Below are 16,910 nucleotides of genomic sequence, written 5' to 3' on the forward strand. Positions count from 1 at the left end.
AACTCAGGACCGCGAGGGATGCACCCACACACTGAGACAATGGGGATGTTCTATCAGGAACTCACCAAGGCCAGCTGGCCTGGGTCTGAAAAAGCCTGGGATAAAACTGGACTAGCTGAATATAGCGGACAATGAGGACTACTGAGAACTCAAGAACAATGGCAATGGGTTTCTGATCCTACTGCACGCACTGGCTTTGTGGGAGCCTAGGCAGTTTGGATGCTCAACTTACTAGACCTGGATGGAGGTGGGGGTTCCTTGGACTTCCCACAGGGCAGGGAACCCTGATTGCTCTTTGGGCTGGGGGGGGGGACTTGGTTTGGGAAGGGGAAGGGAAATGGGAGGCAGTGGCGGGGAGGAGGCAGAAATCTTTAATAAATAAATTAATTAATTAAAAAAAAGAATTTGGGTTTTTAAAGAGCTAGTTTTTTATCTCCTTAAATAATTTTCCTACGTATAGGAGGGAATTGAAACATTTCAAACACACTTTTGAAAAAAAAAGAGAGTTTTTTTTTCTCAAAATACAAAAATGTTGCATACTGTTAGCTACAAAAGAAACAATAACAGAAAAAAAAAGGCAGACTTTAGAACACAACTGTTCCTAGCCTAGTGTTCATGAAGGACACCTATTAGGAGACAATTAGTCATTACTGGAGACCTTTATAAAAACTACCCAGGTAAGGAAAGAAAGTAAGTGATGATAATCCACACACAGATCTGCTTGAGTCAACCAAGCCCAGCCCTAGTGGGCATGCAACCAGGTTCCCACATGTGGCCTGATGTCAACCTAAGGACCCTTCCGCAGATTCCTTTGGAATACGTGTGATGAAGTTGAGATTGAGAACTGGGATCAGTACAAGCAGGCTCAACCTGCAAGACTAAAAAAGTAATGGTGTCCTGGGAGCAGAAGCCTCTGAGTCCTGGGAGAGCTGCTTCACAGGCAGGCACTGGGAAGTGAGCCCAGCCAAAGACAGAGCACTGGGAGCAATGGCCTTGAGCACACAGTGGACATCTGCACAGGCTGTGTTAAGGTGGTTAGGAGACAAAGGGCAGCTGTGCATCTGAACTCAGGAAGTCTAAACTAGCACATGTGATTGCCCTCAATGCTGGTGTTTCTATTTATAATAAATGAGCTTTAAATTTGTAATAGCAGTACTTTCACTTCCCAACTTCAGGGACCACATCCCTCTGTTGAACCTTGCTCAACAAATCCGTCTATATACATTACCTTCTCGAGGGCATTGTTGCACCTGGACTGAGTGCAAGGCATCAAGAAGCATGCGGAGTTGTTTGTCCTGTTGTCTGGGACCTAGGTCCTCAGGGATATCGCCAAGTCAACAGTGGTCATAACCATGTCACCTAAAAAAGTAGTGCTCTCTCAGCACAGGAGAGGTATCCATACTTATTCAAGGTGCTTAAGCTTGAGATGAGTGCCTACTTCTCAGCATTTCCTCCATGAATTGCTTGTCTTGTGCAGGCTGGCGACAGGCCTCTGCGCACTCAAATCTTTCAGGGATCCTGAAGAGAGCAGCCACTGTTTCAAGCAAAGCCCATCATCAGCTTAAAGGGAAAGTGAACACACCCCAACGCAGCAAACACAAAATGGCTCCTAAATTTGCAGGCCAGGTGACATATCCATTGGTGTTCTGTCACCCGAGAAGTTAAGTATAGAACCACCATATACCTAGAAAAGAGATCTGTGCTTTTCTCCACATAGGAAGTAATTTGCCATGCATCAGAAGATCACCCAGAGAGACCATAAAGAAGGACCCGGTGTGAACTCGATAAAAAGAAGAAGACGCAGTCTCCAGACAGGAAGCAGTGTGCACCAAATGTGGGGATACTCATATCACTGAAATCCCAGAGCCCCCGCCATCACATTCCAGACAGGAAAGTGGTGAAGGATTTTACAGTGCCCAACTTGGAAGCTCATTAATACTTTAACTTTTTCAAAGCAAAACAGATTGAGAAGAGAGAGCTTTTACACACCTACTGTATGCATTAAATGTTCCGACTAATTAAATGGACTGTCATTAAAATCACCATTAAATGCATCATTGCACTTAATCTTGAGGACTTAAAAAGAGGGTGTCAGGGTCCCTTGTGTTTTCATTCAACAGTTATTATGTGTCAACAACAATCTGCTGGGCTTTGGGAGCTGTAGACAAATGCCCCAAATTCTATAACTTCATCTCTTGAAATAGACTTAGTATTAAATAAATGGGCAAAGAGAACTGTGCAATTGAAATTATGAGTGAATACCTAAGGAAGAGAGAGATAATTTACTTTTTCAAGGTGGCCTCTGCACTGAAACCTTATGTTGTGGGATGAGATCGCATCTACGTTCAAGAGTCCAACTCAACAGCTCCTGCGATTCCCCTTTGCACGTGGGGACAGGGAGGTTTCTGCTCATCTCTGAGTTTTGCGAATATGACTCAGGACGTCAGGAGAGACTAACAGGGAGAAATGTTGCAGACTGCAAACGATTGCAGATGTTATAGAGCCAGAGGAGAAAAAGAGAGGAAAGCAGAAGAATAAAAGATCTGTATTTCAGCTGAACATAGCAATAAAAAAGAAGTTATGAGCCTCAGCCTGATCAATCACTGACTGCCGTGTACAAACACAGCTGTAATAGTTGCTCAAAGTAAGTGGGATCGATTCAGGGTTGTCATAGTCAATTAATTTTCTGCTTTCATCGTTGCAAATGCCTCTGTGCCTCAGTTTCCTATTATATTTACACACACACACACACACACACACACACATATTTACCTTTGGGCTAATTTCTGGCTGTTAGGAACTATTGGGAAAATCTAGAGTTTTTTTTAAGGTTTCTCTTTCTGTTTAAAGGAAAAGGGTGGTTCCCCCAACTTAATCTCTTCTTGTTTTAGAGCCAAGTGATGAGATCACCTGTGTGAGGGAAACTATTCCCTTTCACCGCCGTGGCGTGGGGCACCAGTACACAGAAAAGGGCAATCATCTATTCTCAAGATGGCACTCTTCTTCTGATTTTCAGCAAAATCTGTCTCTCGGGCAAGAGAAACTAATAATAAGCATTAGATGCCACCATGTTGATACCGGCTATGTGCCAGGCTTCCTAATGGATGCTCTACATACATTACAAATAAGATTCCTCGTCAAATAGAAAGACATTTTACAGATAAGACAACGAAGGTTTTTAAATGCAAAGTCACTTCCCAAATGTGAAATACAATGGAAAACACTTCTTAGGAAATATCCTCAGGGATATTCTCTTGTGCCCAGAGTCACTATGAAGGTCAAACCACTCTGGGGACAGAGCTCTAGCTAGCTCTGTGTGGTCTTACTCTTCAGTGAGTTGATAAAGGATGGCTCTATTGGCCCATGAAGCGATCATTCACACAGGGTGTGCAGGAGCTGAGAGTAGCACGGGGAGGAAGAATTCTCCCTGAAGACCCATTCCCACAGAGCACAGAGCAGACAGAATGCCACTCTGAAATGCTCTCCAAGAGTTAATTTAAACAATGCAAATGTAAAGCCCAGGCAAAGAGGAGCCTCACCTCCCCAGAGGTCCATGGGGGCACAGTGGCCAGTCCCTCCACAAGGTGGCACTAGGCACTCTTGTCTTTTCATCTGCAATTTCACACTGCACAAGGATCCAGGCTTCGCCCCAGCTTGACAGTTAAAGCTTTCTATTCCTTTCCTCCATGTCAACAGCATTACCTTGGGAACCTGTGCTGTGGGACACTGAACGCAGGTGTCATTAACCTAAGTGCCTGAACGAAGATGCAAGCAGAGCCTGCTGAGGACAGTCTGGTCACATATTACTGGATTCCCTGTCCCTAAATTCAGGTTGTTTGCTGCTCATGGGCTTTCTGTTGTCTCGCCTTCTCCCTTCTCCCTCTATCCTCTGCTTCTTTCTCTCTCCATTTTTTTTCTTAGTACCCGGTGCAGATATGAGCCCCTCGCATTCAGGGCTGTTCACCCCAAAGAGGGGATACATTTATGTGTATAAACACGACTATTTAGAAGGAATCTTGGCACTGTCAATTTAAGCAATGGTATTCAGTTCCCACTAGGACCCATTATCACTCCTGCCATGTTCTTTGGTTTTGTTCTCTTTGATTTTTAAAATCAGGTTTACAGTATCAGGCATGGGTTCTCTCTGGTGGGACAGGTCTCAAATCCAACCAGAGAACACACGATCCCACTCACTACAGGAGCACCACTGTCACACAAGTAGCTCCACCTTGCCTGGCAGCTGGTTTCACAGACTCACAACTGTGTAGGACCATTGATTGACATCTCCTCCCAAGTCCCCAGCAGTCTGTAAGGCACCTTCTGGGACTAGGAACACTAGCCAGCAGATGGGGTGTTTCCCCTTCCATTCCAGTTTGCTTCTTCTGTGTTATGCATCCAAGGCAATGTGGTATCTTTAGCGACACTGTCTTACCATCTAGTTCTGGCCGACAACCAAGAAAATGATAAGAGCTTGTACTTTTTGGGAAATCCCTGACCAACAACTCATAAGGAAGTATCTCATCTCTGGCATGAGTTTTTATTTTAATAACCCATGGCTTCTAGGGGCAACGTTTCCCAGTCAGTCTGGGCATTTCCCTTCAAATAGCTTATTAAAAAATAAATTATATATTTTAATTTGGTTACAAGATAGTAGGTTTCCATACAGTTTTTTTTTTAATATCCTTTCATTTGCTTAACCCTCTTCCCTCCTGCCTTGTCTCTCCTATCCTCCCACCCATTTGTGTTTAAATCTTCCCTATATCCCCTCACCCCCGCTCTATCTTCACGGTATTTGTGTTCTACTATTCTCCCCTCCTTGTACCATAACCCTCCCCATGGACTCTTTCTAGTTTCCTGGCTTCTACAGGGTCTGCAAGCAAAACACATAAATTAGGGATTCTAATATTAGGTCTATAGAGATGGCCTTGCAGCCATGTTTACATTCAATATGAGCCCGACGTAGTGGACCAGTACTCCTCTGGTTGACGTTCCTTCTCTACAGAGACTGCTGAGAAAGATATGCTCATGATACCATGGCCAGAAAGAGAGAATGTGTGTCTGAGTTACTAAATACATACCAAGTTCTGGTTCCCTCTTTTTAGAAGGTAAATAAGGTCACCTAGGCTAGGTTGTTCCTTGCTTAGCTCACCAGGGAAAACATTTCTCTTTCATCTTGGACTGTTCCCCTAGGCTAAACCATTTCACCTTTGAGATTGCAGTGTAACCCTTTCCTTAGCTTCATATGATGCAGAGTTTTCAAAACATAATTTTTTATAAGACTCAGGAACCTAGTAAGACTTTGTAAGATATAGGATCGAAGACACACTTGACCACAGTTAGACCCCAGGACTCAGGGATACTAAGCACACACCCTACTGCTGACATATACTCTCAGACCATGGTAAATGAATCCTTAAGTGTCTGGGCTATATCTCAACTGTTCTTTATTATTTATCTAAAATTCAAATTTATTTGGCAGTCTTACATTTCCATCTGCAAAGTCTACCAGCTTTATACAAGGCGACTTTCTAAGCATGGCACCAGGCACTTTGATGTCCTTATGTCTTCGGGATAATGTTGAGAAAACTAAGGTCCTGAAAAGTCGCCCATTACCGAAAGCCAACACAAGAGCATATTGCCAGCAAAACCAAAGTAGTTCCAAAATAAAGCCTCAGTCCCAATCTTCCCTGACAGCCAGTCCCCCCCTCTTCCCCAGTCTGGAGAGGGTCTGTTGAGAAGCAGTGGGAGTCAAGGGCAAACCCGTTTTCTATAGGAGACTCCCAGCTTATTCTGCTTCTTGCCTCTGAAGTCGTTATTTTTTCTGAGCACAGCAAGGCGAGCATGCCTTTTCATTTCAGCTTCATCTGCAATCACCTTTCTCTCACTGTATTCTAAGTGCTGATATAGGAGTTTGATTGACTCTCCTAAATGAAAGAATGAAGACATTTACATAAAACAACCTACTGCAGGGCTTACATGCACTGAATCTGCAGGAATTCCAGGGGAAAGGCGACAGGACGCAAAGTGCTGAAGAGGAACTTCTCGACGGATGAAAGGGGACGTGAACAGTTTTCAGGCTAAGCGCCTTCCTTCTTTTACAGCGTGCGGGTTACTCATTCGGTCGTCCGGGGGATGAATACTCTCCAGCTATCTGCTCTGCACAGGTAGAGGATTCTGGAGGCGGGTCCGGCACCCGGTCAGCTTCATGCAGGGAATGGGGGAAAAGTGACTCATTTCAAGGCCTCAATTTCCTTAAATGTAAATCAAGGAAGCTGAGCTCTTCCCTCCACTTTTGCAGGGCCCAGAGGGGAGAGAAAGGAGACAGCTGGTATTATCACCAGCTGCCGAAGCAAGGGCTTATCATCACTACATTCTTTAGGAGTCAGGGGGTTTGCATGACTATGGTGTTCTCAGCAATGGGCTCCTGCTGAAGGGTCAGTTACTCAGCTGAATTTCTACACTGGAGACCTTAAAACAATTTGTTGGGTTCTCAATAATTAGATCTGTACCAATTTTGACATGTTTGATTATTTTTTTCTTTCCTTCTTTTTTTGGTTTTTCAAGACAGGGTTTCTCTGCAGCTTTGGTGCCTGTCCTGGAACTAGCTCTTGTATACCAGGCTGGCCTCAAACTCACACTGACTGTGTTTGCCTCACGAGTTCTGGGATTAAAGAAGTGCGCCAGCCACCACTGCCCAGCTTCTTTCTTTCTTTTCTCTCTAATACTGTACTTTTTTTTTCTTAAATATTCCTTCCCCATAAAACCCTCTGTCATTTCCCCAAATGAAGACTCTTGGGGTTCTCTTTTGAGCCAGTACTTGAGAGCAGATGCGGTGGCATTCTAGAAACTGAAGCAAACATACACCTCCAGGTCTCTGCTCTCATGGAGCATATCTCCTTGTGGGGGAGTGCGACATAGTAAGCAAGTGAGTCAGTCAAGTAGCAGGATAGCTATAGCTAAGCACGTTCAAGAGCTACACAATGGTCTTAAGACAGAACTGGTGTGAACAAAGGGGGCGGTGACGATAGAGGCTTATCTGAGATGAGGCCACTGAAGATGGCTCACATTCCGCACCTTTTATGCACAACCTTGCTAAGTCATGTGACTTTTCATTAAGCTCTAAGTTCATCAGGAACCTAAAGTATTCCTTCATCTCCTGGACAACTGCCTATCAGCACAGGTCAGGCAGATTTGGAAGGTGGAACGTCAGAGTCTCCGAGGGCGCAATCACACTTCATACTCAGATTAAAAAAAAAAAAAAGTGAAGACTTGGTTCCTGAAAGACAAAGTGAATTTCTCTAGTAATATTGTTTTTATAAAGTCAGTACCAGACAAGGAAATCAATGCTCCAAAGAAATCTTCACTAATGATGGAATCCAGGCATGGAAAGCACACATGTAACCTATTTCTGCCACATATGCAAATTCACTGTTCGACTCAAAAGGCGCTGAGCACCAGTGACCCCAGCACGGACTGTCCACAAGCTCATTTTCTCCACTCCCCTCCATAGCTCCGGTGACCTAACCCCAGTGATTCTGTACTGATGTCTTCCCTGTTAGTCTGTTGCTTGATTTGGTGATTCAGCATCACATTTAACACCGTGGTACCAGAAAGATGCTCAAAGAACATGACCACTCATCGCTTTAAAAACACTAGATATTAGAGGAATACCAGAGATGAATTTGAAAAATTGCAAAATGCAATCAAGTCTCCATATTCCCATACTGAAAACTGTTTTGTGTCAGATAGTGAGACTTGCTAGTGACTATAGTGAACTAGAACCTACGGAAGGCCTCCCAATTTAACAGGTACCTGGCATTTTGCATCTCGCTTCCCTTAGTGTGTCCCAATGTAAGTAGGAGAGAGTTTCATTAATTCTCTCCCTTCACCTCCTCCACTAGGAGATGTGCGCAGGGGTGAAGGTTTCCATCTGTTTTATTCCCTGCTGTGTTACTGGTAGGAAGAACAGTGAGTGTTGCCTGGCTGGAATTCAGCAAATGACTTGAAGGTGTAAATGGGATTTTGAAACTGCTTACTGAGACAAGGACCACAGGCATCCCCAAAGGACTGAAGCAGATGCTCCACGTGGAAGGAAGTGATTACAGGCATCTATCTCCCTTCCCCCACACTCCTGTTTTTATTGTACAGGTAAGATCTTCAGTGTCACATTCCAACCCAAATTCCAGTCTATCCCAGGCACCGGAAGCCATATACTGCAGGCTGGTGGGAGAGCTCCGAGAAGCAAAAAAAAAAAAAAAAAAAAAAAAAGCTCTGTTGGGCCTACAGGTACTAGAACTTAATGTCAGTAAATTTTCCGTAAAACTACGAACCTGCAATTTATCTTAAACAGTAAAAAAAAAAAAAAAATAGTTGGTACCTGGCAAAGTTAGGCCACAGGTTTCACTGGCCACGAAGTTGGATTTGAGCTCCAGGCCTATGCTTCCTTCTACCCAGGCCGCTCCTTATCTAGCAGCTGAAGGCACTGCCATTTGCGACCCCTGCTGGAAAGTTACCAAAAAGCAGGTAGCATGCTGGAGAAAAAAATTAGAAAAAAAAAAAAAAACCCCAAAACGTCCTTTGGGATCTATTTCTGTTATGTTTAAGGCATTCCTTGGAAGAATAATGTATTCATTTTTCCTAGTCCTCTCCTGGTAGCACATAACTATTGACAAACTATGGCCCAGTAAATATTATTCTAACGGCCTGCGAAAGCTAAGGACTTAATTCCCCGTGGGTGGAGGGAGCTGAGAAGGCTTCAAGCCAGAGGCAGTCCTGAAGATGGATCGTGGAGGCTGCGTGCATCAGCCGCTTACAATGCGGCTTGACTCAGACACAAAAAGGAATTTGCTTGAAGACTATGTGTTGCCTCTAGGAACTAATGAGATGCTGAAAATTCCGGGATTGGAAAATGAGAAGGAATGAAGGGAACCAGACTCCAGGGATCATGTCAAGATGGTGCCCCAGGAATGGTTCCGTTGGGAGCACATCTTGAGATGTGGATGTTGCTGCTGCTGACGCCAGCCACTCGATCCATGACCCAAGTGGGTGATAAACACTCAGCAGTTCCTGTGTCCTTAAACTGCTCCCTCCAGACTCCAATCCCCTGGTGGGATCATTTAACTGAACGTGCATTCAGGGTTGCAAGGTGCAAACTAGGGAAAGAAACCCCACCTTCCACTAGGAGCATCTCTTTGAAGCAAGACGTGTTTAGAGAATATGATATCTGGTTGCTGGGTACCTTCCAGTCATGTAGCAGGACTTGGAGTGGTGATAGAGGGAGAGGCCCCCAAAGCAGTACTCAAGATTGTAATGAGAACACATAGATCTGCACTCCAATCTGGAATCCTCTGTACCTTTAGAGAACTGACAACATTTCCTAATCTGCAGATTCTCAATTGTTAAAATAGAAGTGATGCCATCTGCTCTCCCAAATAGCTGCGCAGATTCCGCTCAATCATTCATTCACTTTCACAAACACATTTAGGGACTGCCTATTAAGTGCTTGATATGGAACTAGGCTCTGGGGACATATTTTGGGAAGAAAGAAAAGAGAAGAAAAAAGAAAAGCAAGCACTCTGTGCAGATGACCAAGTTAGACAAGGGAGCCCCACAAAATTGGTCGGGCTTTGCTCTACCCGAACTGAGTCGTTGCTCTTTAACTTTTCTGGTTTGGATTAAATGATTTTAAGTTACTCCCTCTAAATATATCTCCTAAGGATTCATATACATACTGAACTTAAAAGCAACACTTCAGTAAAAGGGCAAGGGATGCAGGTCAGTTAGTACAGTACTTGCACAGCACACTGGTTTGAATTACAACACCACCATAATTGGGTGCTATACTTCATTCATATCAATAACCCCCGTACTTGGAGTTGGGTACTGGAGGACCAGATGATGTCCAAGGTCATCTTTAGCTACACAGCAAATTTGAGGTCAGCCTAGGATATGACTTTCACGAAAAAAAGGAAAAAAATATCTCTAAAACTGAACATTGATCCTGAAAATTAAAATTATAATTCTTAGTAACAGTGGCACTCAGTGCTGATGTAATTCGTGTAGAGCACACATAAGCCAACACTTATTTAAATCTGCCCTCGTTTAATGATTTGTGAGTGTGATGAGCTCAGGTATACCCCAATCACAATTAACATGAACATTAACTAGACACGAAATAAAAATGCCAGCATTGTAAATTAGATAAACAAAATTTCACAAGTGTTATAGTCGGTGAAGTGTCTTTTATGTGTATTTTATTACTTCCTCTTCATCATTTTCCAGTCACTAATCTGCAGGAAGGGCTTTGAGGCTTAGAGAGAGAACACAGTAGGCCTAAGGTCATGGGGCCAGAAGTGGGCCTTACCCCAGCCTGCTTTCTCTTTCCAGAAAGGCAGTCTAGACAGAAAGCAGAAGGCCTTATGCCCAGGTTAGGGACTACAGCACACAGTGTTGCTCTTTTCTAGCCACAGCTGCCAAGTCCCCACCCTCTGCCATACCTAGGGAGACAGAACACTTGTCCCAGAGCAGCTGGGACAGTGCCACACTCGCCAGCTGGGACCCTGGAGCTGCTGTCTAGGTTCTTGTGACACACACAGGTTAAAACCCATCCAAGTAGCCACATGTTTGACTGTCCCTGCCTCTAAATCTAATGACTTGGGGGAGAACCTGTCTCAGTCCTGCTGATTGCTGTGTGCCACCAAGGCCGTGTGCTTAGTCTCAGAAAGGCCTAGCGCGAAGTTAAGCAGCACCGACCCATTCTCGGGTGCTTTCCAATCGCTCCTGAATTTTAACTTAAGACAGGAAAAGTTCCCAGGACGCTTTTTCCTTCAGAGAGTCCCTGGGATTTTTCAAGGCAGAGAATTTCTTATAAGGATGAAAACACAAGTCTCAGCTATATAAAGGAGTTTGAGAAAGGCAAAGCTCATTGTGTTTAACAAGGTGTAGGAAGACGATAATCTGCTGCAGGGATAAAGCCTCTGCTCCCACGCCAGCAGCAAGGGCCTTCAATGGGTTCAAAATCCCCTTTGCAAGACCAAGGCATCACTTTCTCACCAGCTTCCCTGCTCAAAACTTCTCATCTTAAAGATGTGCTGCATTGCAATGCGCAGCAGCTTGGCATAGGATGTGAAGCCCAGAAGCAGAGCCCAGCCCTGCTCACTAAGACATCTCTGGCTGCTGGCTAATTAACTGCAGAGACTTAAGAGTGCTTAGTCAGGAAGCTGTCTATCCCTGTCGAACAAGAGTTAGATGGGTAACTGACACCAAGGAAGCTCTTTGAAAAGTTCCCCTCATACCTGGCTGTGGAGGAGGGTGGTGCTGGGCGGAGGGTTACCTTACATAACACAGTGGTCCATTTCAACGTTATTTTTCCAGTTCTGTGAGTGGAAAAATCTAAGCACGCTGGAAATAAAGAACAGCACAGCGATTTGGAGCTTAAGCACTCATCTGGAATTTTGGAAGGCCCGGCTAATTCGACCTGTACTCACTTTGGCTGGGGAAGTAGAAGGCAAGACTAATTCCCAGCGTCAAAAGGAATTCATGCTTTAAAAATGCAGGGCTTGGTGGTGTGGAAGTTGAGCTATCTCTATCTTCTTTTATTAAAAAGTAAAGTTAAATATAGAATACCTGCAATTAACTCCTGGGTGGAAGCCAGTAATTGAATTTCAACAAATACAATGAGATTTGAGAGCAAAACTGAGACCACAGGATTTTGTTCTCACTACAGCCCCTGATCAAATAGCCAAAGCTGGGGCACATGGGGACCGGGGTGGAGACCTGCTCCCCAGGGGTGGGAGTGGGGTTCTAGGGGCTGGGTCAGCCTCGGGTGTCCGTGGAGCTTTCCTGAGAAAGGTGAGCTCAGACTGAAGCAGCCACACACTCTCCTTCTCCCTGGTCAACTCTCTCCTCTCCTCACCCCAGTTCCTGGCTAGCAAGAGACTGCTTCTGGGAGAGCAGCTTCCAGAAGGTGGATCCAGAGTTGTCTCCTTGGGATCCCCCTCAGAGCATCTTAGCATAGTTATGGATAAAAATAGCCCAGGATAACATAACGCGGAGGGAAGAGGAGGAGTAAGTCTCGCGCAAGGCAAGGCAAGGCGAGGATACCAGGGCTTCTGCATAGTGGGGGTTAGAGAGAAAGGGTGCTACTCCTTTTCCGGAGGAGAGCCCTGCGTGTGCAAACAAGATCGGGTGGCCCCTTAGCTTAGGTTGTGCCATACTTGATTTGAAGCACCCACAAATAATTGCTGAGTCTGGCACAACCCACCAATCCCTGGCCTGCATCTGGCTTCGGCGGTGGTTCTGAGAGCTGGTCGTCCAGTTCCAGGAAAGGCAGGTTCCAGAAGCGGAAGCAGCGAAGTCCACTGCTGCAAATGCAGGGTGTTGGGGGGGGGGGGCGCACCTGAAGAGGTCGGGTTATGAGTAAGCCCTGCTAATTCTAAATACAAGCTCCCCTGGTTTGTGTCCCGACATCCGTTAACATGCATGCCCCAATCCACCTCTTCTATCGGAGGTACCCGGAATAGAAACCAGGTGGGAAAAGAGTAAAAAGTAATATGAAAATTCAAGAGCCGTTTAACTGGCTTTCTTAATACTTACGGTCCTGCCTGCCGCCTGCCTCTTGGAGTACCCTGGAAGGTGCTCTGTCTCCCCATTACAGCTAACGAACGCAAAGGCACAGCAGACCAAGGCTTTCGCATCCCAGATGCCCCATCCCGGAGTGACTGGAGTCAGCTGTCCCCACTGCCCAGTTCTCCGCCCCAAGTGGTACCCTGGCTCGCCAAGCGCAGCACTCCAGCTGCACTTGCACAGGGTCCTAGAGAGAATCCACGGCGCCAAGCAGCGCGCAGCGACGACCCTCCTGTGTCAGGTAGGGACACAGTGAAGTCTTTTAAGAGTCAGAAACTCCGGTCCCTTATAATCCATCTCGTGAATTCTAGAGATGAGGTTCTAGGACAGGAGTCAGGAGGATTGGAAAACCCCGAGTCTTCCTTCCGTGTACTCTCCACTCTGTTTGAGCCTCTGCTCGCTCACCTTAGGCTTTGGACTTGCCCTAAGTCGGGACACCAGAAGAAGGTGCCTAGGCAACCCTCACCAGCCACTCCCCAGTCTGACACCTTTACCCCTGGAGCGCAGCGCTCACCTGAGTCGGGTACCCGTCCAGCCGGTCAGGCGCCCTCAATCGTCTCTCCGGTCGGGCCATGAGCAGCACCGCCTCCGAACACCTGAGCTCCTCGGAGCAAATCCCCAGTCACCTCGGGGCAGGCGAGCGGGGAAGGGACACAGTCACTCACCGAGCGAGACCCGGCGGTGGCGGCAGCTCGTGGCTGCAGCGCGCAGAGGACCTTGCAGACCGGCGTTTTGGTGCCGGATCCGAGAATGGGAGGAGCAGGAGGAGGAGCAGAAACCGGAGGAGGGGACAGTGGAGGCCGACTCTCCGGGAGAAGGCAGAGGGCAGAAGAGGATCGCGAGCGCCCACTGCTGCCGCGCCGGCTCCGGTGCTGCCCCGAGTATCGCCTCCCAGTGCGTCCCTGAGAGCCAACTTCCAGCGACCTAGCTTAACACCCGGTTTCTGACCTTCTGGGTCCCGAAGGAGTAGTCTCCGCTGCTCACCCAGTTAGGAGACACCTCCTAATTTCAGTCTAAAGGGAGAGACCAGCACAACCTAGTGGGTGGGGCGTGTGGCTTGGGTGACTTCATCAACCTTACAATCCCTGGACTCCCAGTGCGCTCTCTGTCCCCCGCTAGGTCTCAACGGGGGCTATACGTTCGTGTTAACCTTTCGCAAACTGCGCGTGGTCCCCAAGACTCTTGCAGTACCTACGTGTGTTTGCATGAGCGTTTCCTACCGGCAGGTGACCCGCCTTAGGCTCCTGTGCTCGGTACGCAGTCCCGGAGGCCTCCGGAGCCCTTTGCCCCATCTTGCGCTGCAGTGGGGACAAGGTCCACTTGAAGATCTAGCTTCAGAGGGTACAGTGTCGCCATCAAATACCCTCTCTCTCCTTCGGTTTCTCCACAAAGAGAATTGGAACTTAACTAGGCTAGCGCGGAGGATTCAGCTCTCCTTTAGCAAAAGTAACTAGGTTAGCAAATTTCACCTCTGAAACTAATCAAGGACTTCCTGCGTTCCGAAGCTGCGAGGTTTTTGTGTGAAAGCCAACCTGCATATTGTGACTCAACTTAAGAACTGGAGGGCAGGGGAGCTGGAATCTCCTTGGAGACATGGAGCTGCTTCAGCATAAGCAAGGCACCTTACAAAGCAAGTTACCAAAAGAAAAGAGGGGCGGGGGAGAGTGGGGATGAAAGGAAGGAGAAAGACGGAGCCAAATACAATCAAAACAACTTCCTTTAGCTTTTAATATCTTCCATATCTTAAAAATTAGAATATAAATATTTATCATTTGCATTTCTAGAATCAATATTCTCTCATCCAAGGGGGAAAATTCCTTTGGGGAATTGACCACTTAACTTGTGCAAAGGCCCTTTTAGAAGGCAAATGAATGCCCAGTACAGCATATTGTGTAGGATAAAGCCAGAAGCATCTTGGAGACCTAGACCGCTTAATCTTTGAGTAAATGTAAAGTTGGCATGCCCATTTCAGGTAGAAAAAAAATGCATTTACAAAAGTCACTTTAAATCTGTATCTTGAAAAACCTTAGCATGCAAAATTTACATTAGATTTAGAGACAGCCTTTTCCCCCATTTTACAAACTTGTAGGAAAATCCTTTAAATGGCTGAATTATGGTCTACTTAAGCTTCTACCAGACACCAAGTATAGTGAAGATCAGGAATCCTTCAACATAGGGAAGGGTGTTGATGCCCTAAGTTGGCTAAGGTTATTTTTCCTCTGAGTCCAATGGGTTTCAGTGCTTGGCACAGGGTTTTGAATTTCTCAAGTCATCCGTGAGACACAGACAATTCTTCTGTTCACACCCTGGAAATCAGAGGACAATCAACCAGCTTTCTTAATTACCTATCATAAAACCTCAAAAGAACCTAAAATCCCAGCCCTGGGCTCAAAGTCTCTATTAGTCACCTGTGGTGATATTTTGTTTGTATTATAACTGATAAAGCTTGCCTGAGGATCAGAGTGTAGAGCAAGCCACTAGTTAACCATAGAGACCAGGCAGTGGTAGCACACATCTTTAATCCCTGCATTCAGAAGGGAGAGGCAGGTAGGTCTCTGTGAGTTCAAGGCTACCCAGGGCTACACTAGATTGATCCAGTTTCAAAGAGAAAGACAGCCAGGTAGTGGTGGCTCACACCTTTAATCCCAGTATTTGGGAGTCACATGCCTTTAATCCCAACATTAGGAAAGTGGAGAAAGGAAGAGATATGGCTGGGTGGAGAGAGGAATACAAGTGGGAGGAGCTCAAGTCGTTCAGTCTGAAGACTTGTAGAGATAGGACCCTTTCCTGTCTGAGGATTTTGTAGAGGTAAGAACTCCAGTGGCCAGATGCTCTGCTTCTCAGAGCTTTCACTTTCACGCCCTAATACCTGACTCCAGGTTTTCATTCTTAAGATCAATTAGAATTCACACTAATTTGGCATCCAACTTTAGGGAAGGAATCCATGAAAAAGTTGCTTGCCTCTGACTTTGCAACCACCGGCACAGTCCAGAGCTACACTTGACTTTCTTGGTCTGCTGCCAAGCTAGGTAGCTGCCTTGAAACCCTCTTGGGCTTCTACTGTTCTACTCAACAGCAGTCAGCTTCACACTTCACCATCATCTGAATCATCATTGTTGACAGATTTGCTGAGACAATTGTAAACGCTTAAAGGGAGAAATTAGTTAAAAGAAAGAGTTTTTTTTTCTTTCCCATGTTAAAAAATGGGAAACACTAATACAAAGGAAAGAGTTAGGTCTTTGTATGGTGAATGGTTTAAAATTTGAACAATCAAATGAAGGGATAATCAATTTAACTGGGATTGACAATGCTAATTATCATTTTGATAATTTTTATTGTTTGATAAGTGTTGGTTTATCCTTCTAAAAGTTAGTTGATAAGACTGTCAAAATACAGGCCATAGAAAAACTTATTAAAACAGATCATAGAAATATTCAGATCCAGACAAATGAATTTAAAGAAAAACCGATTTCAATGTTTTATTATAAGGTTAGAGAGGAACTAAGGTTTACAAACAGCCAACCTTAATATATCCAGTCACCTTACAAGAACTATCAAATGACGGATATCCCCAAGGCTGTTTAAGTGCTCACTGGAATCCAGTGGAAATGTTAGATTTAAGGAGATTCAAGGAAGCAGTAATTTCATATGGCATGTGCTCACCTTTTGTGAAGCAGATGTGAAACTCATGGTCAATTTGTAACAGAACTGTTCCTCAGTACTGGAGAGACATAGTTACAGAAGTCTTGGAGCCTGGTCCTCAATTACAGTGGAGGACCTGGTAGAAAGATGAGGCTAAGACCACTGAATAACAAAGTAGGGCTAGGTATGGAAATCTCCCAAGACCAACTTCCTAGAGAGGGAGATTGTACTAATGAACAAAGGCAAGCTCTATATGATGATCACACCTTGGTTTTATGCCATGCAGCAGCTTTGAAAGCTTGAGACAGAATTGTAGAAGTAGGAAAAAAAATGAGTCATTTACTGTGGTTATATAGGACCCGAAGGAAATCTTCACTTATTTCTTACAAAGATTGACTTAAGCAGTAAATAAAATGATACCAAATTCAGAATAATAGACAAATAATAATTCAGTTTCTGGCTTTTGCAAATGATATTTCACAATGTAAAAGGATAATTAGGCCATTAGAGGCAAGATCAGCCTCCTTGGAAGAATGGATCTGAGACATAACCAATATTGAATCTCATGACCATGATGATGCTTGAATAGCAGAGGTGATTTCCAGGCATTTGAAGAAAAATTAAAAATGTAAAATGTTTCAATT

At 45.2% G+C, this 16,910-nt stretch overlaps 1 protein-coding gene across 4 annotated transcripts in view; it reads right to left on the reverse strand.

The window, feature by feature from the left end:
* The window catches only part of Hs3st1 (heparan sulfate-glucosamine 3-sulfotransferase 1), a 39,263-nt gene extending 25,892 nt beyond the window's left edge, over positions 1-13,371 (reverse strand). Inside the window, exons 1-2 of one of the 4 annotated variants that reach the window (XM_041636354.1) lie at positions 13,139-13,371; positions 1,229-1,534 (exon numbers count right to left, since the gene is read on the reverse strand). The gene's annotated coding sequence lies outside the window, so the exon portion shown is untranslated. Of the gene's footprint in view, positions 1-1,228; positions 1,535-5,976; positions 6,202-12,594; positions 12,894-13,138 lie in introns of those variants that run through there. The other 3 variants (XM_041636355.1, XM_041636353.1, XM_041636356.1) reach the window with 3 other exon arrangements.
* Between the last annotated feature and the right edge of the window lie 3,539 nt (positions 13,372-16,910).

Source organism: Microtus oregoni, unplaced genomic scaffold (genome assembly GCF_018167655.1).
Source record: "Microtus oregoni isolate MIOR12 unplaced genomic scaffold, Mior012 000049F_ref0000343, whole genome shotgun sequence".
In the NCBI taxonomy this organism is placed as follows: domain Eukaryota; kingdom Metazoa; phylum Chordata; class Mammalia; order Rodentia; family Cricetidae; genus Microtus; species Microtus oregoni.